The sequence below is a fragment of the Dendrobates tinctorius genome, unplaced genomic scaffold, assembly GCF_039654945.1.
Source record: "Dendrobates tinctorius isolate UK_male_01 unplaced genomic scaffold, ASM3965494v1 ptg000004l, whole genome shotgun sequence".
Classification (NCBI taxonomy): domain Eukaryota; kingdom Metazoa; phylum Chordata; class Amphibia; order Anura; family Dendrobatidae; genus Dendrobates; species Dendrobates tinctorius.
In genome coordinates this window covers 27735871-27759938 of record NW_027361672.1, presented here as the reverse complement: position 1 = coordinate 27759938, position 24068 = coordinate 27735871, and the positions used below count along the sequence as shown (strand labels likewise).

The following is a 24068-nucleotide window of genomic DNA, read 5'->3' as shown; positions in this document are numbered from 1 at the left end:
GGTTAGGGGCAGCTGTGCTGGGGCTGGGGCATCTGTGCTGGGGCATCTGTGCTGGGGCATCTGTGCTGAGGCAGGGGCAGCTGTGCTGGGGCAGCTGTGCTGAGGCAGGGGCAGCTGTGCTGGGGCAGCTGTGCTGGGGCAGGGGCAGCAGGGCTGGGGCAGCTGTGCTGGGGCTGGGGCAGCTGTGCTGGGGCAGGGGCAGCTGTGCTGGGGCAGGGGCAGCTGGGCAGGGGCAGCTGTGCTGGGGCTGGGGCAGGTGGGCTCTGCGGTGGTGGCAGCGGGCGGCGCTCTGCGGTGCGGTGGTGGCAGCGGGCTGTGCTCCGGTGCAGGGGCCGCGGCTCCGCCGGCATTTCTTCGGAGGCCCCCGCAGTTCCCTTGCTGGCCGCCGCCATGTTGCGGTGGCCTCCGGGAGCATGGACGCCGGAAAGATGGCCGTCAGTCCGGGGACGGTGCATGCGCGGGATCAGATCTCGTCCCGAGATCTCGGGGGACGAGATTCAAATCTCGGCAACGAGATCTCGTCCCCCGAGATCTCGGGACGAGATCTGAAGCTGCGCATGCGCCGTCCCCGGACCGGCGGCCATCTTCCTGGCGTCCATGCTCCTGGAGGCCACCGCAACATGGTGGCGGCCAGCAAGGGAACTGCGGGGGCCTCCGGGCTGCGAAGAAATGCCGGCGGAGCCGCCGCCCCTGCACCGGAGCACAGCCTGCCACCACCACCGCATCGCACAGCGCCGCCCGCTGCCACCACCGCACCGCAGGTCCCTGCCCGCTGCCACCAGGTTAGTACCGTGTATTGCGATCATAAGACGCACCCCCCACTTTCCCCCAAAATTTGGGGAGAAAAAAGTGCGTCTTATGGTTGGAAAAATACGGTATATAATTCCACATGTAATTCATAGTTTTGATGCCTTCAGAGTGAATCTACAATTTTCATAGTCATGAAAATAAAGAAAACTTTTTGAATGAGGTGTATCCAAACTTTTGGTCTGTACTGTATATATGTAATCGATATTATACAGGGTATTACATATTTACAATTTATTACAGTTTTTTGTGTTCTAAAGTTGTATTCCAATAAATAGATATTATGTTCTACCTAAATATCTTGATTATTGGATCATAGAAATGATCAAATGTCTGGTGTTCACATTGTACTACAATACATTTTTCACTTAAATATAAGCAATATATGTGGGAGTCGGAGTCGGTGTAAGGGAAATTGAGGAGTCGGAGTCGCAGGTTTGGCTTACCGACTCCACAGCCCTGCTCACATGACTCAATGGGTCAAAATGAGGAAAAATTACAGCTCTCAAAATGTGGTGATGCAAAAACTATTTTTTGCAATAAAAAGTGTCTTTTAGTGTGTGACAGCTGAGAAACATAAAAACCCGCCATAAATAGTAAATCAAACCGCCCCGTTATCACCCCCTTAGTTAGGGAAAAATAATAAAATAAAAAAAAGTATTTATTTCCATTTTCCCATTATGGTTTGTGTTAGGGCTAGGGTTGGCGTTAGGGTTGGGGCTGAGATTAGGGTTAGGGGTGTGTTGGGGTTAGGGTTGGAGTTAGAATTGAGGGGTTTCCACTGTCTGGGCACATCAGGGGCTCTCCAAACGCAACATGGCGTCTGATCTCAATTCCAGCCAATTCTGCGTTGAAAAAGTCAAACGGTACTCCTTCCCTTCCAAGCGCTGCCATGTGCCCAAACAGTGGTTTACCCCCACATATGGGGTACTCAGGACAAATTGCACAACAACTTTTGGGGTCCAATTTCTCCTGTTACCCTTGGGAAAATAAAAAATTGGGGGCAAAAACATCATTTTTGTGGGAAAAAAATATATATTTTTATTTTTATGGCTCTACGTTATAAATTTCTGTGAAGCACTTGGGGTTTCAAAGTGTTCACCACACATCTAGATAAGTTTCTTGGGGTGTCTAGTTTCCAAAATGGGGTCACTTGTGGGGGTTTCCACAGTTTAGGCACATGAGGGGCTCTCCAAAGGCAATATGACACCCGCAGACCATTCCATCAAAGTCTGCATTCCAAAACGTCACTACTTCCCTCCTGAGCCCCGACGTGTGCCCATACAGTAGTTTTCTCCCACTTATGGGATATCAGCGTACTCTGGACAAATTGGACAACAACTTTTGGGGTCCAATTTCTCCTGTTACTCTTTGGAAAATAAAAAAATTGGGGACTAAAAGATCATGTTTGTGGAAAGAATATGAGTATTTTTATTTTCATGCCTGGGCGTTATAAACTTCTGTGAAGCACTTGGGGGATCATAGTGCTCATCACACATCTAGATAAGTTCCTTGGGGGGTCTAGTTTCTAAAATGGTGTCATTTGTGGGGGGTTTCCACTGTTTAGGCACATCAGGGGCTTTCCAAACGTGGCATGGCGTCCGATCTCAATTCCAGCCAAAAACGTCAAATGGCGCTGCTTCCCTTCCGAGCTCTGCCATGCGCCCAAATAGTCGTTTACCCCCACATGTGGGGTATCAGCGTACTCAGGACAAATTGCACAATATTTTAAAATAAAAATTGGGGGTCAAAAGATCATTTTTGTGGAAAAATGATTTTTTAATTTTACGGCTGTACGTTATAAACTTCTGTGAAGCCCTTGGGGGTTCAAAGTTCTCACCACACATCTAGAGAAGTTCCTTGGGGGGTCTAGTTTCCAAAGTGGTGTCATTTGTGGGGGGTTTCCACTGGTTTGGCACATCAGGGGCTCTCCAAACATGACATGGCGTCCGATCTGAATTCCAGCCAATTTTGCGTTGACAAAGTCAAACGGCGCTCCTTCTCTTCTGAGCTCTGTCATGCGCTGAAACAGTGGTTCCCCCCACATATCAGGTATCAGCGTACTCAGGACAAATTGCACAATAACTTTTGCAGTCCAATTTCTCCTGTTAAACTTGGAAAAATAAAAAAAATTGGACCTGAAGTAATTTTTTTGTGACAAAAAGTTAAATGTTCATTTTTTTTTTAAACAGTCAAAAAATTCCTGTGAAGCACCTGAAGGGTTAATAAACTTCTTGAATCTGTTTTTGAGCACTTTTTGAGGGGTGCAGTTTTTAGAATGGTGTCACTTTTGGGTATTTTCTATCATATAAACCCCTCAAATGTGATGTGGTCCCTATAAATAAAATGGTGTTGCAAAAATGAGAAATCACTGGTCAACTTTTAACCCTTATAACTTCCTAACAAAAAAAAATTTTGGTTCCCAAATTGTGCTGATGTAGAGTATAAGACTTTTTGTGGAACTAATTCATGGACTTTAGTGTGCTGCTTGACAAAATACCAAATCCAGGTTATGTTGAAAGATTAACCATTTATTTCCCAACGCGTTTCGAAGTATTATATACTTCGAAACGTGTTGGGAATTAAATGGTTAATCTTTCAACATAACCTGGATTTGGTATTTTGTCAAGCAGCACACTAAAGTCCATGAATTAGTTCCACAAAAAGTCTTATGGTTTTGGCGGTCACAGAGTTGACCTTTGGACGTGCAGCAAGCTGGCTACGGATCTTACATGCCTTAATCTCTCCTGGAAAGGATGAGTTAATTTCTTTTATTTCTCTCAATACCAACCCAGATAAGACCCTATTGCGCTTTTTGTGTTCCTATAGTTTATATACGCTGATGTAGAGTAGACATGTGGGAAATGTTACTTATTATGTTTTTTGAGTGCCGTATCTTTGTGATTTAAGGGCATAAAAATTCAAAGTTGGAAAATTGCAAAATTTTCGCCAAATTTCCGTTTTTCTCACAAATAAACACACAAGTTATATGAATGAAATTTTACCACTAACATGAAGTACAATATAACACGAGAAAACAATATCAGAATCACCTGGATCCATGGAAGCATTCCAGAGTTATTACCTCATAAAGGGACAGTGGTCAGAATTGTAAAAATTGGCCCGGTCATTAACGTGCAAACCACCGTTAGGGGTCAAGGGGTTAAATGAGCGCCTGCCCACATTGGCACTACCAGGAAATCGTGACCACATGGGCACTGCACACTGTCGTGATTTCTTCACTCATATACTAACTGCAGATTTTTCTCCCAAGCATAGACTACATCTTTGACCCTTTTATGGAATAATGATACATTTACCAAACAGAAATATAGTCTTAATTTCTAAAATTAAAAAATCATATAATGTCCATGTATCTTCTGCAAGTGACACCTTGAACATCATGAAAGAGGTTGTCCTCTACTTTTACACTGATGATCAAACCTTGGGATATCATCAATGTCTGATCGGCCGGGGTTCGACATCCGGCAACCCCTCCGATCAGCTGTTATCAGTGGTGCTGGCAGCCGTGGCCGCTAGACGGAAGTACTCACTTGCTGAGCTGCTCCATCTACTCATAGTGGCCACTGCAGGGTACTGCACGTTCACCTTCTATTCAAATCCAATAGGAGGCGGATGTGTAGTACCCTGTGGTGGCCACTATGAGTAGATGGAGCAACTCGGCAAGTGAGTCATCAGTAGAAATGGGTTTATCATGGGTTTATCATGGGTTTTGCTCCCGGCGGGAGGGCATTTGTCTCTGCCTTTATTGCCCACTCCTGCCTGACTGTATATATGATGATAGAACAAAAATATAATTAGGGATTTGCTTTAAACTTCAAGGTTGTGTCCTGTAGAATTGATTCTGTTTTGCTCCTTCCCTGACGCCGACCACCTTGATTTGTTCTGCCTGTGTTTTTATCCTAGACATATTTAATCAAATGCTGTGTAGTGATTTGTATGCGGATAATGTGTAACTCCACTCATCATTTTCTTCTTATACTTCAGTTGTTCACAATTTATCTTTGTCTTTCTCTATCTCTTGGATGAGATCCAGCTGCTTAAGACTTAATATTGGAAAATCTGAAAAATTTTCCTTTAATCTCCCTGTTCCATCAATTGTCATGTCCCCAACCTGTTGTCACTGCTGTTACATCTGTCAGTGGCATACTTTTCTTCATCTGTGTTTCACAAGAGGCTGATCATCATTTTCATTTGATTTATTTTAATGAATGTACAGTTGTGCACAAGAGTTCATATACCCCGCCAGAAATTTTGCTTTCTTGGCCTTTTTTCAGTGAATATGAATGAAAACACCAAAACTTTTTCTCCACTCATGGTTATTGGTTGGGTGAAGCTATTTATTGTGAAGCTACTATGTTCTAAAACATCCAAATGACCCCGATAAAAAGTTTACATACCCCATTTCTTAATACCATGTATTGCCCCCTCTCACATCAATGACATCTTGAAGTCTTTTGTGGTAGTTGTGGATGAGGTTCGTTATTTTCTCAGATGGTAAAGCTGCCCAGTCTTCTTGGCAAAAAGCCCTCCAGTTCCTGTAAATTCCTGGGCTGTCTAGCATGAACTGCGCACTTGAGATCTCCCCAGAGTGGCTCAATGATATCGAGGTCAGGAGACTGAGATGGCCACTTCAGAACCTTCACTTTGTTCTGCTGTAGCCAATGACAGATCATCTTGGCCTCGTGTTTTGGATCGTTGTCATGTTGGAACGTCCAAGTACGTCCCATGTGCAGCTTCCGGGCTGATGATTTCAAATTTGCCTCTGTATTTGCTGATAACGTGCTGCATTGATGTTTCCTTCAACTTTGACCAAATTTCCTGTGCCTTTGTAGCTCACACTTCCAAAAACATTATCGATCCACCTCCATGCTTTAAAGTAGTAATGGTGTTCCTTTCATCATAGGTCTTGTTGAACTTTTTCCAATTGTAACGTTTATGGCTGTGGCCAAAAAATTCAAGTTTGGTCTCATCTCTTCAAATTACCTTGTTCCAGAAGTTTTGAGGCTTGTCTCTGTGCTGTTTTGCACGCTGTTTTGCATATTGTAGGCAAGATACTTTGTGGCATTTGTGCAGTAATGGCTTTCTTCTGATGACTCAACCATGCAGCCCATTTTTCTTCAAGTACCTCCTTATTGTGCATCTTGAAACAGCCACACCGCTAGTTTTCAGAGAGTCCAGTATTTCAGCTGATTTTATTTGTGAGTTTTTCTTTGCATCACAAACAATTTTCCAGGCAGTTGTGGACAAAATTTTTGTTGGTCTACCTGACCGTGGTTTTGTTTTTACAGAGCCCCTGATTTTCCATTTGTTCATCACATTTTGAACGCTGCTGCCTGGCATTATCATTATGCACTAGCATTACTTTCCTCATGACTCACAATTTGGAGATATCAGTGGCTGGAAGAAAGATGCAAGAGTCTGTCTGGATCCCAGAAACTCATTCAGCTTTTATGCACACACTGATTACAAGCAAACAGGTCACAGGTGAGGATGTTACCTTTAGTAGCCATAAACTCATTTGTGTCAACTTTTGTGGATGTTATCAGGCCAAAATCACCAGGGTATGTAAACTTTGGATCAGTCATTTGGATGTTTTGGGTTGTCTTTATGATTTAAAAAGAGAAAACGCAGTAGTTTGACAATAAATGGCTTCACCCAACCACTAACCATGAGCGGAGATAAAGTTTTGGTGTTATCATTCATATTCTCTGAAAAAAGGCCAAGAAAGCAAAAATTCTGACAGGGTTTGTGAACTTTTGAGCACAACTGTATAAATGCCCAAAATTGGTGACCTGTGCAAGGGTGTTTTCTACTATAAAGGGTTTTCCATTTCTAAAAACTTGTGCTCATTGCATAGTCATAAAATCCCAAGATGCTCACCCTCGCTGTGACCAGCGTTGGTTGTTGGCTGCTGCTCCAGTCTCTGTGTATTGGCTGTAGGGGTGACATCACAACTATAGTGCACATCACCGCTGCAGCCAATCACTGATCTTTACTGCTGGCTTTGCTGATGTAGACAACATAATCTGCTGAGCTCAGTAGTTTGCCCTGTAGTCATGATGATACTGCTGAAGCCAATTGCAGAGGTTGACGGAGAGTCAGCACTGGACCTGGCGAGGGTGAGTACTATCTGTATTATTTTTTTTTTTTTGGTCACAATATGGTCAGTCAAAGAAATCGCTTATCAGTACTGCCACATGGAATAACATTGGTCCAAGTTTTTTTTTTTTTTTTCATTACTAATTTATCTAATGGGTGCAGAAATGCTCCAGAAAGTGTACCACATCAAAAAAGTCACCAGATGCTCATTGTGGTAACATAGCCTTAGATGTGCATGCAATGGGGATTACCCAGGCATAGTTGCTGTACATGTGATTACAGGGATTGTGTGGGGGTCTTGTTTTCATGGCAGCTCACTTTAACCCATTCACCTTCTACTAGCTGGGATTATTAGCGGACACCATGTCGCGATTGGAGAGCCCCTGATGTGCCTAAACAATAGAAACCCCCCATAAGTGACATCCCTTCTGGAAACTAGACCCCTTAAGCAATGTATCTAGATGTGTGGTGAGCATCTTGAACAACCAGGTGCTTCACAGAAGTTTATAATGTTGAGCCGTGAAAATAAAAAATCATTTTTTTTCTCACAAAAAAAGTTACTTTAGCCTTATCTGTTTTTTATTTTCACAAGGGTAATGGGAGAAAATGGAACCCAAAATGTGTTGTACAATTTCTCCTGTGTAGGGAAAACTTCCATTTTGTCACATGGCAGGGCACAGAAAGGAATGAGTGACCGTATGGAATGCAGACTTTGATGGAATTGCCTGCGGTGTCATGTTGTGTTTGGAGAGCCCCTGATGTCTATCAGTGGACCCCATTTTGGAAAGAAGATACCTCAAGGAATTTAGAAGTGTGGTGAGCACCTTGAACTCTCAGGTGCTTCACATAATTTAACAAAGTTGATCTGTGACCATGAAAAAAAAATATATTTTTCTCACAAAAAATGATCTTTTAGTCCCATATTTTTTAATTTTCACAAAGATAGCAGGGGAAAATGGACTCCGAAATTTGTCGTGCAATTTCTCCTAAGTACGCCGATACCCCATATGTGGTCGAAAACTACTTTTGAGGCACAGTGCAAAGCTCAGAAGAGAAGAAGCGCCATACTATAGTGCAGATATTACTGTTATGGTTTGAGGGTGCCATGTCCCCTTGGTAGAGCCCCTGAGGTGCCAGAACAGCAGAACCCCCCCCCCATAAGTGACCCCATTTTACAAACTACATCTCTTAATTAATTATTCTAGGGGTGCAGTGATAATATTGATACCACAGGTGTGTCACATAATTTTATACCATTGGGCAGTGAAGAAAAAGTAATTAACTTTTTACCACCAAAATTTTGTTTATACCCAGATTTTACATTTTTACATGAAGAAATGGGTAAAAATGCCATGAAAATTTAACACAATTTTTGATGAATGTGGCAATACCCCACATGTGGCTGTACCGTACTGCTTAGCCATACAGAGAGATTCGGGAAGGACGTAGCGCTATTAGCCTCCTGGAGCGCAGATTTTTCTAGAATAGTTTGCGCACTCCATAAACAGAGACCTTAAGTGCTAGAAGAGTAGAATCTCCCCTCAAGTGACCCCATTTTGGAAATTACACACCTTTTGGACTTTATGTACAGGTGTAGTGGTGATTTTGACTTCGTGGGTGGATTCCAGAAACAAGCAGCAGTGGATGTTGGTGAGTGAAAATTGCAAATCTGCTATTGTAGTGACCAGTAAGTTGTAGTGCCCAGCTCATGCTTCTGGAGACACGCACCAGTAAATTAGGTGGGCTGTCATCGCTACAGAAATGCCAAACATGTGGACACCAAGTGTGGTTTAGGCACACTGTTGGGTTCAAAAGAAAGGGGTGCATTTGGATTTGAGAGCACAGAATTTTCTGAATTTCTTTTGGGGGCGAGGACCCATTTAGCTTTTCCAGAGCTTTTGTGCTACGGGTAACTAGAAAGCCCCATTTATTTCTATTGACAGATGACCTGAGTGGGGACCTGCTTTTTTGGTGTAAATTGACTTGAAGTTTTTGTTAAGAATTTACAAAACTTTTGGGATTACATTTATCCTGTGCTCTATGCTGAGCACTTATTTTGGGGTTTCCATCTAAGTCTCAGTGTGACAGGTTTCAGATGAAACCCCTGAAGGGTCCATTCACTATAATGAGGCAGAAATTACTGTGGACTCCCAACTAGCTGATGGCACTTTTATGCATGCCTAAAAAGACTGACACCGCCAAATCACAGGCCAGACAGTGTCCACACTGCCTCCATCTGTCTCATTATATGGAATCTTCCGCCGGGGTTCCGTCTGAGACATATATTTCAGAGATTTACACGGAAACCCCAAGTGTAAGTGCTCAGCATAGAGCGCAGCATACGTGTGAGCCGAGTCTTACTGCGATCTTTAGGAGGCAGAATGAACAAAGCAACAGCATGTGAAGAATTGGTTTTATTTTTACGCCATTCCTCGTGTGGTATAGGTGATTAGGCGACTTATGGTCGGTGCAATTACAGCAATACCAGATTTATATCGGGTTTTTATGTTTGGCTTCTGTCACACACTAAAAGACACTTTTTTATATTTGCAAAAACACAAAAGCAACAATTTATATCCCCATATTTTTTCCATATTTCTACTGACAAGTCAAGTGATGGCTTGTTTTTTTGCTTGACGAGTTGACTTTTTTATTGGTACCATTTTCGGGTGCATGCCTGTTATGATTGAGTCACCGTAGGAGGCAGACACAAAAATAGAAGCTACGTCCAGAAAACCAGAGAAGTTGGCAACTATCAGATTGCAGACCCCTGAACCTATCAACACAACTAGCAGTAGCCGTGGGGGTTCCTACGGTGCCCTAGACCCCTCGATCACAGCCGGAGAGCTAAATAGCCTAAAGACAGAAAAGGAAATCTAAACTGCCCCAGAGCAGACCCCAAAGTAAAAGGCAGCCCCCAACATATAATGACGGTGAAGCAAGATGAAAAAACACTCACACAGATAGAAAGATAGGCTGAGCAAACGATGGGGCCCAAGCTAACTAAACAGAACAGGAAAGGAAAGTTGCTGTCTGCAATCTGCCAAAACCCTATCAAAGACATAAGCCAACAAGCTGATATGGAAAAAGACCCTGAAGCAGCTAGGCTTCAAAAACTATATCAGCACTCAGGTATTTTCAGAAGACAGAGCTAAAGGAATTCAGCTCACCCCAGCAGGGAATGGCAGAAATCCAGAAAAACAAAGCAAAACAAAGTCAAAGCACAAATGCAAAAAGCCGTGCAGAAAACTTAGCTTTAGAAGAGCAGGAATTCAGACTGGTCTCCAAGGATCCCACAGAGAATTCACCCGCAGGGCAGAAGGGCGTTGGCAGCCTTATATCCAGTCAGTAACTCCACTCAGCCAGTCATCATCATTAGGCTCAGGTGTTTGATAATCAGGCTCACTACCTTTCTTTACCAGAAGAGGGAGTTCCTCGGGCCTCAGTAGTGAAGGGGAAAATGAACTCACAACAGTACCTCCCCCTTGAGGAGGGGTCACCGAACCCTCAACCACGCCACCAGGGCGATCAGGGTGAGCCCGATGAAAGGCACGCACCAATCTTTTGGCATGAATATCAGAGGCAGAGACCCAGGAATTATCCTCCTGACCATAACCCTTCCACTTAACCAAATACTGGAGTCTTCGTCTAGCCAGACGGGAATCCAGTACTTTCTCTACCTCATATTCCATGTTACCTTCAACCAATACAGGGTCTGGAGGTGCCACCCCAGAACAACAGGTTCAACAAACCTCTTCAACAAAGATTTATGGAACACATTATGGATTTTAAATGTGACAGGAAGAGCCAAACGAAAAGAGACCGGATTAATAATCTCCAAAATCTTGTAAGGTCCAATAAATCTAGGCTTAAACTTAGGAGAAGCCACCTTCATAGCAATATTTTTTGATGATAACCACACCATATCACCAACCTTAAACTGGGGACCAATGGTCCTATGTCGGTTGGAAAACCGCTGGGCCTTTTCCTGGGAGAGAGATAACTTATCCACCACTTGGTCCCAGATCTGGTGCATTCTCTCCACCACAGTGTCAACACCTGGGCAGGCAGAAGGCTCCACCTGCCCTGAAGAAAATCGAGGATGAAACCCAAAGTTACAAAAAAAAAGGTGACATCAAAGTGGCAGAACTAGCTCTATTATTTAAAGCAAATTCGGCCAAGGGCAAAAATGAAACCCAATCATCCTGATCAGCGGAAATAAAACATCTCAAATACGACTCCAAGGTCTGGTTTGTTCTCTCTGTCTGCCCATTGGTCTGAGGGTGAAAAGCAGAGGAGAAGGACAACTGAATTCCCAGCTTGGAACAGAAAGTTCTCCAAAATCTAGACACAAACTGAACTCCTCTGTCAGATACAATGTTCTCAGGAATCCCGTGCAAGCGAACCACCTGTTGCAAAAACAGGGGCACCAACTCAGAGGAAGACGGCAACTTAGGGAGTGGTACAAGATGAACCATCTTAGAGAACCTATCACAAATCACCCAAATAACAGTCATCCTTTGAGAGACAGGCATATCAGAGATGAAATCCATTGAAATATGGGTCCATGGCCTCTTGGGGACAGGCAAAGGCATCAACAACCCACTAGAGCGAGAACACTATTTAGACCGGGAGCACGTCCCACAGGACTGCACAAAATTCCTGACATCACGAGACAAGGAGGGCCACCAAAAAGACCGACTCACCAGATCTCTAGTACCAAAAATACCTGGATGACCAGCCAAAGCAGAGCAATGAACTTCAGGCATCACTCTCTTCTTCCACTGGTCAGGAACATACAACTTTCCACTGGGACAACGCTCAGGTTTGTCCTCCTGGAACTCTTCCAGAGCACGTCTCAAATCGGGCGAGATGGCAGAAAGAACTACCCCTTCGCCTAAGATGGTAGCAGGCTTGGTTACCACAGGAGAATCAGCAAAGAAGCTCCTAGAGAGGGCGTCTGCCTTGACATTCGTAGTTTCAGGAAGAAAAGAAACCGCAAAATCAAAACGTGTAAAAAACAAGGCCCACCTAGCCTGTCTAGGGTTCAAGCGTTTAGCCGACTCTAGGTAAATCAAATTCTTGTGGTCAGTGAGGACCACGACTTGATGCTTAGCTCCCTCCAACCAATGTCTCCACTCCTCAAATGCCCATTTCATGGCCAACAGTTCCCGATTTCCCCACATCATAGTTACGTTCAGATGGAGAGAACTTTCGGGAAAAGAAAGCACAGGGATTCTTTTTAGATGTTACAGGATCCTTTTGGGACAAAACAGCTCCTGCACCAATCTCAGAAGCATCCACCTCTACCTGGAACGGAAGTGAGACATCAGGTTGCCGCAAAACCGGGGCGGAGGTGAATCTTCGCTTCAGCTCCTGAAAGGAAGAAACAGCCTCCGGAGACCAATTTAACACATCAGCACCCTTCTTAGTCAAATCAGTCAATGGCTTGGCAATACTAGAAAATTTTGCTATAAATTTCCAATAAAAATTAGCAAAACCCAAAAACTTCTGGAGGGCCTTCAAAGAAGTGGGCTGAACCCAATCGTAAATGTACCTTGGCCGGGTCCATTTCAATAGTTGACGGGGACAAAATAAATCCCAAAAAAGAAATCCTCTGTACTCCAAAAAGGCATTTAGATCCTTTGACATACAGGTAATTCTCCCTCAAGATCCGGAACACAGTCCGAATATGTTCCACATGAGAATCCCAATCCTTGGAGAAGATCAAAATATCATCCAGATAGATAATCAAAAATTTATCGACAAAATCTCGGAAAATATCATTCATGAAGCACTGGAAGACAGAAGGGGCATTAGTGAGCCCAAAAGGCATCACCAGGTACTCAAAATGTCCCTCCGGAGTATTAAACGCCGTCTTCCATTCATCCCCATGCTTAATCCCCAAACCCTAACCCTAGCTAAACCCCAATCATATCCCTAGCACAACCATAACCCTAGCCATAACCCCAACCATAACCCTAACCCTAAAGAAAAAATGGAAATAAATGCTTTTTTATTTGATTATTTTTACCTAACTAAGATGGTGATAAAGGGCAGTTGATTTACTATATTTTTTTTTAATTTTGATCACTGTGATAGAGCCTACCACAGTGATGAAAATGAACCAATAGGAAAAATCTCCTATTGTTGCCGAGTGCTGGCAGGCAGATCTCGGTGAGCGCCCTGCGCATGTTCCCGCCGTTTTCTTGCCTGAATAAAACGCCGCCGGCTGGGGGGGGGATGCAGGAGGGTCCAAGGACACCGGAAGTACCGGGGGAGGATCAGGGGACCCCATTTCTCTCTCCTCTGATGTGCGATCATATCAGAGGAGAGAGATTAAATGAGACATTGGATTTTTTTTGGCGGTCACCATTATTCTGTCAGTCATGGCGATCGCAACACTGGGGATGGTCAAAACTGACTTGAATCATGTTCTCCGGGGTCTTGGCTACCCCCAGTAGCCGAGACTCTGGAAAAATTCCGACTCTGGGGGGGCGCTGTACACTTATTTCTCAGCGCCGTTAAAAAGCTGCACTGAGGCATAAGTACCTTTAACTGCCACCGTTGAAAGGTGTATTAGCGGTCGTTAAGGGATTAAAGAGTTGACCAGGGATAATATCTGGAGACGAGACTAGTTTGGCGCCCCCCTGCTGGCTTTCCCCCAGCACTTCTGCAGGTGATTGCCAGGTCTCTGGAAACGTGTAGTTCAGCTCACCTTAGTTGAGGCTTTCAATAATTCTCAGCATGGAAATACCACTACTGCCCCTTGGGTAGGGAGAAAGCGGAAGGGAGAAACTGGGAAAGAAAAAACGCGCAATACGGTCTTATCCGGTGACAACGGGTGTCCGAAAAAGGGGAGATAAACTCGCCTTATGTTGCTGAATGCCAACATATAACAGCTGCTGCACCCCTTGTGGCCAAAGACTATATAGAAAATAAAAGATTTTCCAGCCAATTTTTTCAAGTATTTCGAAAACCTTTATTCCATATCATTTAATACTGGCATTCACAATAAATCCAAGTATGATGAGCAAATTCGGTTCCGAATACGATCGGCATCAAATATAGTTTTTGCAATATTCGTGAAACGCAGCTGAACGTTATTAGAGTCAATGGGAGTAGAAATTACCGAGTATGTTCAGAACTGATCATAAGACAAACATTCAGCAGGAAAAAGGTTCGAAAATGGCGCAAATATGTCAGAATCCGATTTGGGGCCTAAGTCCGAACAAATTCCCTCATCTCTACTTGCTGGCCGGGGACTAGTCTAGTCTCCGGAGCTGTAAGGTACATTCTGAAAGATCCGAGCATTGAGGAGAAAAATAGACTGGTCTGTAGAGTTGAGCGATACCGTCCGATACTTCAAAGTATCGGATCGGAATGGATCGGCCGATTCTGATACCGGAAGTCCCATTCAAGTCTATGGGACTTCCGGTATCGGAATAAGAAAAACCCTGTTTTTGCCTTGTACAGCCTCTCTGGGGTCTGTACGGGCCTTTCGGGGGGCTGTGCCGGCCTGCCAGGGGGTCTGTGCAGGCTCCGGTGGTCTGTGCCGGCCTGCCGGGGGGCTGTGCCGGCCTGCCGGTGGTCTGTGCAGGCTCCAGTGGGCTGTGCCGGCCTGCCGGGGGGCTGTGCCGGCCTGCCGGGGGGCTGTGCAGGCATCGTCCGATGGGACTACAAGTCCCATCGGGCGATGCCTGCTACCATGACAGTGATTGACACATTAGCCAATGATGGGACAGTAGTAGTCCCATCATCCGGCTAATGTGTTGAATGTAAAAAAAAAAAAAAAAAATTACATGCTACATACATACAACATGCATACTACATGTAACATACATACTACATATATACTACATGCAACATGCATACTACATACATGCTACATTCATACTACATATATACTACATGCAACATACATACTACATATATACTACATGCATGCAACATGCATACTACATATATACTACATGTAACATACATACTACATATATACTACATGCATACTACATACATGCTACATACTACATGCATGCAACATGCATACTACATATATACTACATGTAACATACATACTACATATATACTACATGCATGCAACATGCATACTACATATATACTACATGTAACATACATACTACATACATGCTACATTCATACTACATACATGCTGCATTCATACTACATATATACAACATGCAACATGCATACTACATATATACTACATGTAACATACATACTACATATATACTACATGCATACTACATACATGCTACATACTACATGCATGCAACATGCATACTACATATACTACATGTAACATACATACTACATATATACTACATGCATACTACATACATGCTACATACTACATGCATGCTACATACATACTACATGCATGCTACATACATACTACATGCATGCTACATACATACTACATGCATGCTACATACATACTACATGCATGCTACATACATTCTACATGCTACATACATACTACATATATACTACATGCATGCTACATACATACTACATGCTACATACATACTACATACATGCTACATACATACTACATGCTACATATATACTACATACATACTACATGCATGCTACATACATACTACATGCATGCTACATACATACTACATGCATGCTACATACATACTACATGCATGCTACATACATACTACATGCATGCTGCATACATACTACATGCTACATACATACTACATACATACTACATGCATGCTACATACAATACATTCATACAATACATACATAGACATACAGTACATATAACATAGAGTAACATACTTACCAATACTTGTCACATTGTTCCCCGAAGCCATTGTCTTTTACGGAATAAATATTAACATAACAAACCACAAAAATACTCACCCATGATCCGAAGCAGTCCACGAGTGTGTCCCACGACGATCTTGGGTAGAGAACTGCAGCATCAGCTGATGCTGCCGTTCTCTACGGGCTGCAGGAATCCAATGACGGAAGGTAGGTATCCTTCCGCACTGTATTCCTCCGCCACTTAAAAAAAAAAAAAGTCCCTAGTCTCACTTTATGCCATTGCTGTGTGGGAATTTCCCACGCAGCAATGGCATAAAGTGAGACTAGGGACTTTTTTTTTTAAGTGGCGGAGGAATACAGTGCGGAAGGATACCTACCTTCCGTCATTGGATTCCTGCAGCCCGTAGAGAACGGTAGCATCAGCTGATGCTGCAGTTCTCTACCCAAGATCGTCGTGGGACACACTCGTGGACTGCTTCGGATCATGGGTGAGTATTTTTGTGGTTTGTTATGTTAATATTTATTCCGTAAAAGACAATGGCTTCGGGGAACAATGTGACAAGTATTGGTAAGTATGTTGCTCTATGTTATATGTACTGTATGTCTGTATGTATTGCATGTAGTATGTATGTAGTATATATGTGGTATGTATGTAGCATGTAGTATGTATGTAGTATATATGTGGTATGTATGTAGCATGTAGTATGTATGTAGCATGCATGTAGTATGTATGTAGTATGTATGTAGCATGCAGTATGTAGCATGCATGTAGTATATATGTAGTATGTATGTAGCATGTAGTATGTATGTAGCATGTATGTAGTATGTAGCATGTATGTAGTATGTATGTGGTATGTATGTAGTATGTATGTAGCATGCATGTAGTATATATGTGTTATGTATGTAGCATGCATGTAGTATGTATGTGGTATGTATGTAGCATGTAGTATATATGTAGCATGCATGTAGTATATATGTGTTATGTATGTAGCATGCATGTAGTATGTATGTAGCATGCATGTAGTATGTATGTAGTATGTATGTGGTATGTATGTAGCATGTAGCATGCATGTAGTATGTATTTAGTATATTATGTGGTATGTATGTAGCATGCATGTAGTATATATGTGTTATGTATGTAGCATGTAGTATGTATGTAGCATGCATGTAGTATGTATGTAGTATGTATGTGGTATGTATGTAGCATGTAGTATGTATGTAGTATATATGTGGTATGTATGTAGCATGTAGTATGTATGTAGCATGCATGTAGTATATATGTAGTATGTATGTAGCATGTAGTATGTATGTAGCATGCATGTAGAATGTATGTAGTATATATGTGGTATGTATGTAGCATGTAGTATGTATGTAGCATGCATGTAGTATATATGTTGTATGTAGCATGCATGTAGTATGTATGTAGTATATATATATATATATATATATATATATATATATATATATATATATATATATATTTTTTTAACATTTAACACATTAGCCGGATGATGGGACTACTACTGTCCCATCATTGGTTAATGTGTCAATCACTGTCATGGTAGCAGGCATCGCCAGATGGGACTTGTAGTCCCATCGGACGATGCTTGCACAGACCCCCGGACATCAGCACAGCCCCCCGGCAGGCCGGCAAAGCCCCCCGGCAGGCCGGTACAGACCCCGGGCAGTCCACACAGCCCCCCGGCAGGCCGGCAGAGACCCCCGGAAGGCCCGAAATGACGGCGCATCATGATGCGCACACACCGCACATCATGATGACGTCATTTCGGCTGTCAATCAACTTTGAACTTCCGATGCCGACTTCCGATATTGAAAAAATATCGGAAGTCGGTATCGGAATTCCGATACAGCAAGTATCGGCCGATACCCGATACTTGCGGTATCGGAATGCTCAACACTACTGGTCTGTGATCATGCAGGCAGGCTGGTTTATACTGTCCGCAATATGGGCAACACGGATCAGATGACAGGTTCCCTTTTAAGAAGAAAAAAATAATTTCCCAGTATAACCAGAAACTCACCCCATCCTGTTAGTATGGTGCTGTGGCTCCTGGGGGTCTGGCTTTTGTATTCGGTACATACTGTTAGCTTGGGTACAGTATACAATGCGTGTCACATTAATGCCTGCAAAAATATTACAAACGGAGAAAATCTCAGCTGGAAACCACAGGAAATATGTTCTGACTCTAAAAAGATGTTATTCAATTCTATTATTCTGTAATCTAAATGAACTTTTTTTGTGTTGTTTATTTGCTGCGTCTATATCATATCTGACTTTTAGGCCTATTTCAGTCCACCAAAGTAATCCTGTCCCATTTTCCTCTCAGCCACTAGATGTCACCGTAATACCTGTCTTTTCTCTAACGCTCCTGCACTATTGTAATGTCTTTTGGTCACTCAGTTGAAACCTCTCATTTCAGAGTGGCACTTAAACCATCTCAAGCTGCTTTATTCTATTCATTTTTACAGCTTGTAAATACGTTGCCAATCCAAATGCCGCAAATGGCTTACTTTATTATTAAATACATATATTCAACACTGGATGTGTCGATGGTTTTTTTTTTTTTTTCAGTGGTAAAGAGGTTATCCAAAACTGTTTAATTGTATTACTACCTGCCTGTTGTGTCCGGCGCTGATCCTTGTTGGCACTGAGCGGTCACAGACTGCTACTGCTGGCGATTCAGCGGCTTCTGGTGACATCACGGCGACAGAGCAGCTTCTTATAGTCTGCTGATTGACAGCCAGCTCCATAACTACCAGCCAGCTGTCAATCAGCATGATGCCGGCAGTCACGTCCTGTCAGCAGAACAGCCTGGAAGAAGAAGAGCTGCCCTGTTGACGTGGAGCAGCTGAATCGTTGGCAGGTGTGAGGATCACTCTGAGCCGCTGCCAGTAGAACAGTCAGGTAGTTGCTCTGTTAGTGTCTACCTGCCTGATAGTTCTTAGGCCCATATGTAAAAAAAAAATAGTCCTGGACCAGCCCTTTAAGTTATATTTTTTGTTAATAATTAAACAATACTTGTTTGTTCTGCAATAAATGCAGGTATACCTAATAAGACTATGTCCTAGATACATTTATACTCTGGATCTCACAAGCTGCAAGGAGCAGGAACATATTTGCTCGTTATGCCATACAAATAATTTGTTAGGGAAGCTAAATTCTGCTGGCATATTCCAGGAAATCCAATATCTATCAGAGAAAAAAAAGAAATGGAAGGTTTTATTTTCTACTAGTTAGAAGTTAAATTCTTGTTTAGCTGAACGTTTGTGAGGAGACTTAAATGTTGGTCAAATGCTATGTACCTAATGTGAATATTAAAAGGGTTGTCTGAAGCCTCACAGTGAATTTTTAATATTAATATCTAACTATTTACTTTGAAAAGCTATCAAGTTTTCTAATGTACTTTAAAGGGAGGCTGTCATGTCCCCAAACACTGTTAATCTGCAGATGTGGGGTTAATTTGCAGGATAATAGCGTTCTAAAGCCGTGCTGCCGCCGCATTGTAAGCCTGTCTACTGCAAGGAGATGAACATTTCCTCCTGGCAGCCTTTGGCTTTCAGTCACAGAGGTACATCTAAGTATATGTAACCTCTCCCTGGCACTGACTCACAGCTGGTTCAGCAGTGCCATCAGTACAGAGTCGACGGTCAGTGCCATCAGTACAGAGCCGGATGTCAGTCAGTGCCATGAGTACAGAGCAGGCTGTCGGTGCCATCAGTACAGAGCCGGATGTCAGTCAGTGCCATGAGTACAGAGCAGGCTGTCGGTGCCATCAGTACAGAGCCGACGGTCAGTCAGTGCCGAGTGCGTTTAACTTGAAGTTCATTTACTCCTGGAAGCCAGGGTTTCAGCTTTGGAATGCTTTTAACCTGCAGATTAATCACATATCTGCAGGTTTATAGCGGTTTGTTGACATGACAGAGTCTGGTTAATTAAAAATTCCCTATTGTTCTCTCTACTCTAACTTCTTATCTTTTTTTTATTAGCATAAAGTTTCAGTTGAGTGTCCCAGCATGCATTGAGGATTCTCTAACGGGATGTCACCAGAGGGTCTTCTTCAGTGACTGCTGCAGCTGCTGTCACCACCCTGCAAGGGACATCATCATCGTCCTTTTCAGAAGCTGGGCTCTGTTTTTTTCTCATGCAGCTTGTCCCTTCTCTTAATAACCTGCATGGGAGCGCACTGTGAGGGCGCACTGAAAGTGACAGGGCTGCGAGCAGGGGGCCGATTACTGAGCATGCGTCGCGCTCTCGTCATAGCAGAGACAAGTATAGCAGGGACTAGACCAGCCCCCGGAAGGGTTGTCCTTGGTGCCATCCTGTCTAGGATGGTCACAGTAGCTGCAGCAGTGACCACAGCGCCATCTCAATAATGACACCCCATTTGAGAATCCCCAGCGCATGCTGGGAGCCCCATACAACGTCATCAGATGTGGGAGCAGTAGTGAATTCTTAGCTGAAGTACATTAGAATAGTGTTTTTTTTTTTGTGTGTGAAATAGACCTCAATATTAAAATCATTGTTAGGTTATGGACAATCCCTTTAAAACTCAATAACAAGATGGAGTTAAATGTATTTGTTCTGTATGCATGTTTGGCCCTGACATACTGACGGTGGCATGTAAAATAAAAACTCCAGAATTTAGGTTTGGTTTTTTTTAGACACACTGCCTCCTTAAAAATATTAAATATAAAGCATTATACGTACCCCAAGATGATATTAATAAGAATGTCAGATCGCCACACAATAAAGAAGCCCTTACACGCCTTTATTGGCTGGAAAATAAAAAGTTATGGGTTTCAGGAAATGGTAGCACAACCTAAATTTTATCTTTTGTTTTTTTTGTTTTGCTTTTAGAAATTTAGAAATTTCTGAATTCACTTTTGCGCCATTTACATAAAAAAAGAAAACAGTCATGTTTGATCTTGTCGTAATTATATTGACCTGCAGAATCATATTGCCAGGTCATTTTTAAGGCACAATGAAGGCCATAAAGACAAAACCCAAAGAAACAGTTGTAGAATTTTTACTTGTTGTTTTTTTATTTTTTTTTTATTTGCAATTTCAGCGCACTTGGAACTTTTTTCCCGCTTTCTAGAACATTGTATGGTAAAACGTAATTTGTTTTATTCCAAAGGACGGCTCATCCCGCAAAACATAAGCACCCATACAGCTGTGTCGACAGAAAAATAATAAAACAAGCTGTGCCCTGTCGAAAAAGAGGAAGAGAAATTCGTAAGCTCAAAAACTTAAAATCGGCCAGTTAGGAAGGGGTTAAATGACAAATTTACCTTTTAATTAGTGATTATTTTGTGAAGATTTGTTTTTGAGTGGTTACAAATGTCATTTAGACCCAAGTCAATACTGAAATATTGATCAAAACTTACAGTAAAACAGTCTTGATAATGATTGCATCACATGATGCTTGCGGTTCGCATACGGCCATACCAAGAATTCCTATTAGTTGGGTGTAGTGCCTACGATTTTCTGATCCGGTCTCTTTTCTGGTCATTCACAAAGCAGGTATGTACTGGTATTCAATTGTGATTGACGATAGTGGGTCAGTTATGTTTAAAATAGTTTGCATTGTGAACGTTTCATTGATTATTTCTAGAATAAAATAATCTGTGTTCAATTTAAAGGAAATCGGTCACCAGGAATAAGGCTGTGTGCACACGCTGCGGATTTTGCTGCAGTTCCGCAGCGGTTTTGGCCGCTGCAGACCCTCAACAGTTTCTGCTGCGGTGTACAGTAGCATGATTCCCTATGGGAATCAAAAACCGCAGTGCAGACGGTGCGGAATTTTCCGCGCGGATTATCTGCGGTTTTCAATCCGCAGAAAGAATTGACATGTCAATTCTTTCTGCGGATTCTCCTGCGGTTTGCCATCTCCTCCATTGAGGAGATGAAAAACCGCAGGGCAAAACCGCAGAGCAATCCGCAGGTAAAACCGCAGGTATTTTGACCTGCGGTTTCACCTGCGGATTTTACAAAATCCGCGCGGATGAATCCGCACCTAATCCGCAGCGTGTGCACACAGCCTAACGGTGTTAACCTGCAGATATGGGGTTAATGATGCTGCACGCAGCCGAATGCAGCGGGGAGAAAATTATCTTTATACTCCCTGGCATGCTTCCTGGTTGCGTGTGCACCACAGCTCCCAGCGGCACACCTTGTGTGTGCCCCCCGCTCTTAAAGGGGCAGCGAGCATATTTAGCTAAATGCCCTCAGCCTGATGCTGATGTGACAGGTCACATGCATCGCCTGAGATGAATGACACGTGTGAGGAAACAGTCACGTTTGGCGGTGACACCATGAAGTTCACCGCCGGTCATTGTAGCTGCGTTCCCACACTTAACTGTGAGCGGCACGATGAACTGTGGTGACCTCAATGAGATCACCGATGGCACTGAGTTTTCTATTAGCCTTCGCTGGTTTGAATTTAAAGGGGGATCCCAAGTCTTTTTTTGGGGGGAAGGGGGTCCTCCGTAAATTCGCCAGGAAAGGCTAAGCAAACAGCTGTGAGCTGTTATTAATAGTCGGGGAATCTTATGGGGTATTTTCCCTTGTTCCAGATTATTAACATTATCCCCCATGGGCTTTCCCTACTTGCGCGGGAGCCCATACCGTTATTTTATTTATTTCCCATCACTGAGATAAGCGCTTGCAGGAGCCAATGAGGAGAGCTGCCTTCAGCAGCAGGCCTGTGCCAGGGAATAGCGCACACTGTACCGCTTTTTCCCAGGCGCCGGTACGTGTCACGCTGATAACACACAGGTGTCATCCGTGTGTCAGCAGTGTACAGCATGCATTTTTTTTCATCCATGCTGCGCAAAAAATAACTGACATGTCTGCGAGTTTTTCGCACGGACACGCGGTCCATGTGAAAAGCTTGACGTGTGCACCACCATTGAATACAATGGGGGTGCGTTTGTCTGTAGTTGTGGTCCTTATAAAACGGAACGTATACGAACATATAAAATGTGAGGAAGGCCATATGGAGTCCCAAGTAGCGAATTCAATTATTTCGTAGTTGGTGTTCTAAAAGGCAGTTGTGAGAGCCCCTGGTCCTGGTGCGGCCAGTGTCCTGAACACCTATCCCTTGTCACCGTGTGGCCAGTGTCCTGAACCCGAATCCCCGGTCCCGGTGCAGCCAGTTTCCTGAACATTGTCCTCTGGTCCTAGAGTTGCCAGTCCTGAATCTGAAGTACCCTGTTCCCAGTGCGGACAGTGCCTGAATGGTCCATGAGCGGCCAGTCCCAGATCCAGTATCCTAGACTGGTGTGTCTTGAATACATCCATAGTCATTGTCAGTGAACCTGCAGTCTAGGATCTATCTAGGAGTGGAACCTGGCAGCTATCTGCAGCCCTTTTTGTTTTCATCATCAGGAGCTCCAGTGAACACCTGGTAGCCGCTTATTTAAGCCCCTTCCTAGACAGACCCGGTCCTGTGGCACAGTGGGTCCACAAATCCACGTACGCCACTTTCGGGCATAGCACCTATTTTAGGAGACCGTGTCTAATTTTTTAAACACTTGGATCCCGAGTTTTTCAGTTGCATTTGTTTTCAAGTCACTGTTCCTTCAAAAAAAGGGTTAAAGGTAATTGTTCATCAGTTTTTTGCAAACTAATCAGAGAGCAGCATGATGCAGACCCTGACTCCAGCTGTGTGTCACTTACTGGGCTGCTTACTCTGGTTTTGATAAAATCACTTTCATCAGCAGGAGATTATCACTAGAGTACCACCCACCACTAATTGGCAGCTTTCTGCCTATGCACAGTATACACAAAGTTGCTAATCAGTGGTGTGGGCGGGGTTACACAGATCAGAAAGCTGATAGATCTGTAGCAGATATAACAGTGGATTTATCAAAATTTTCAAGCAAGTAGTCCAGTAAGCTCATCATTGGATTCTGTGTCCATGCTCCTACATCATGATGCTCTTAGATGGGGAAACAAAATCCTGGTGACAGATTTTCTTTAACCTTTTTAGTGCAAAATGTCACAAAAATTGTGGCTGGTGAGGAGTAAATCTGCCATACATAAATCACTCCAGGAGGACTGTGTAGCATATTTGCACAAAAAGTTTGCGAAGTCTTGAAAAGTTGCAAATTCTGCCCACAATGGCGAACTAAAAAAATGCAAACGGAACACACAAAAATTGATTTTAGAAAAGGCAAATGAAGAATAGCCAATAAAAATACAAAAAAAGATTTAAAAACAATAATAACTCAGCCCCTTGGTTTCTCAGACATTTAACAACTTTGTTGTTTTAGTGTACTTACGTGGCATTTATTCTTTCCTGTCAGTG

The 24068-nt window shown here is 43.2% G+C and overlaps 1 protein-coding gene across 2 annotated transcripts in view; it reads left to right on the top strand.

Annotated features, from left to right (window-relative positions):
* The window catches only part of ZNF407 (zinc finger protein 407), a 740003-nt gene that overhangs the window by 10463 nt on the left and 705472 nt on the right, over positions 1-24068 (top strand). The window lies entirely within an intron of this gene.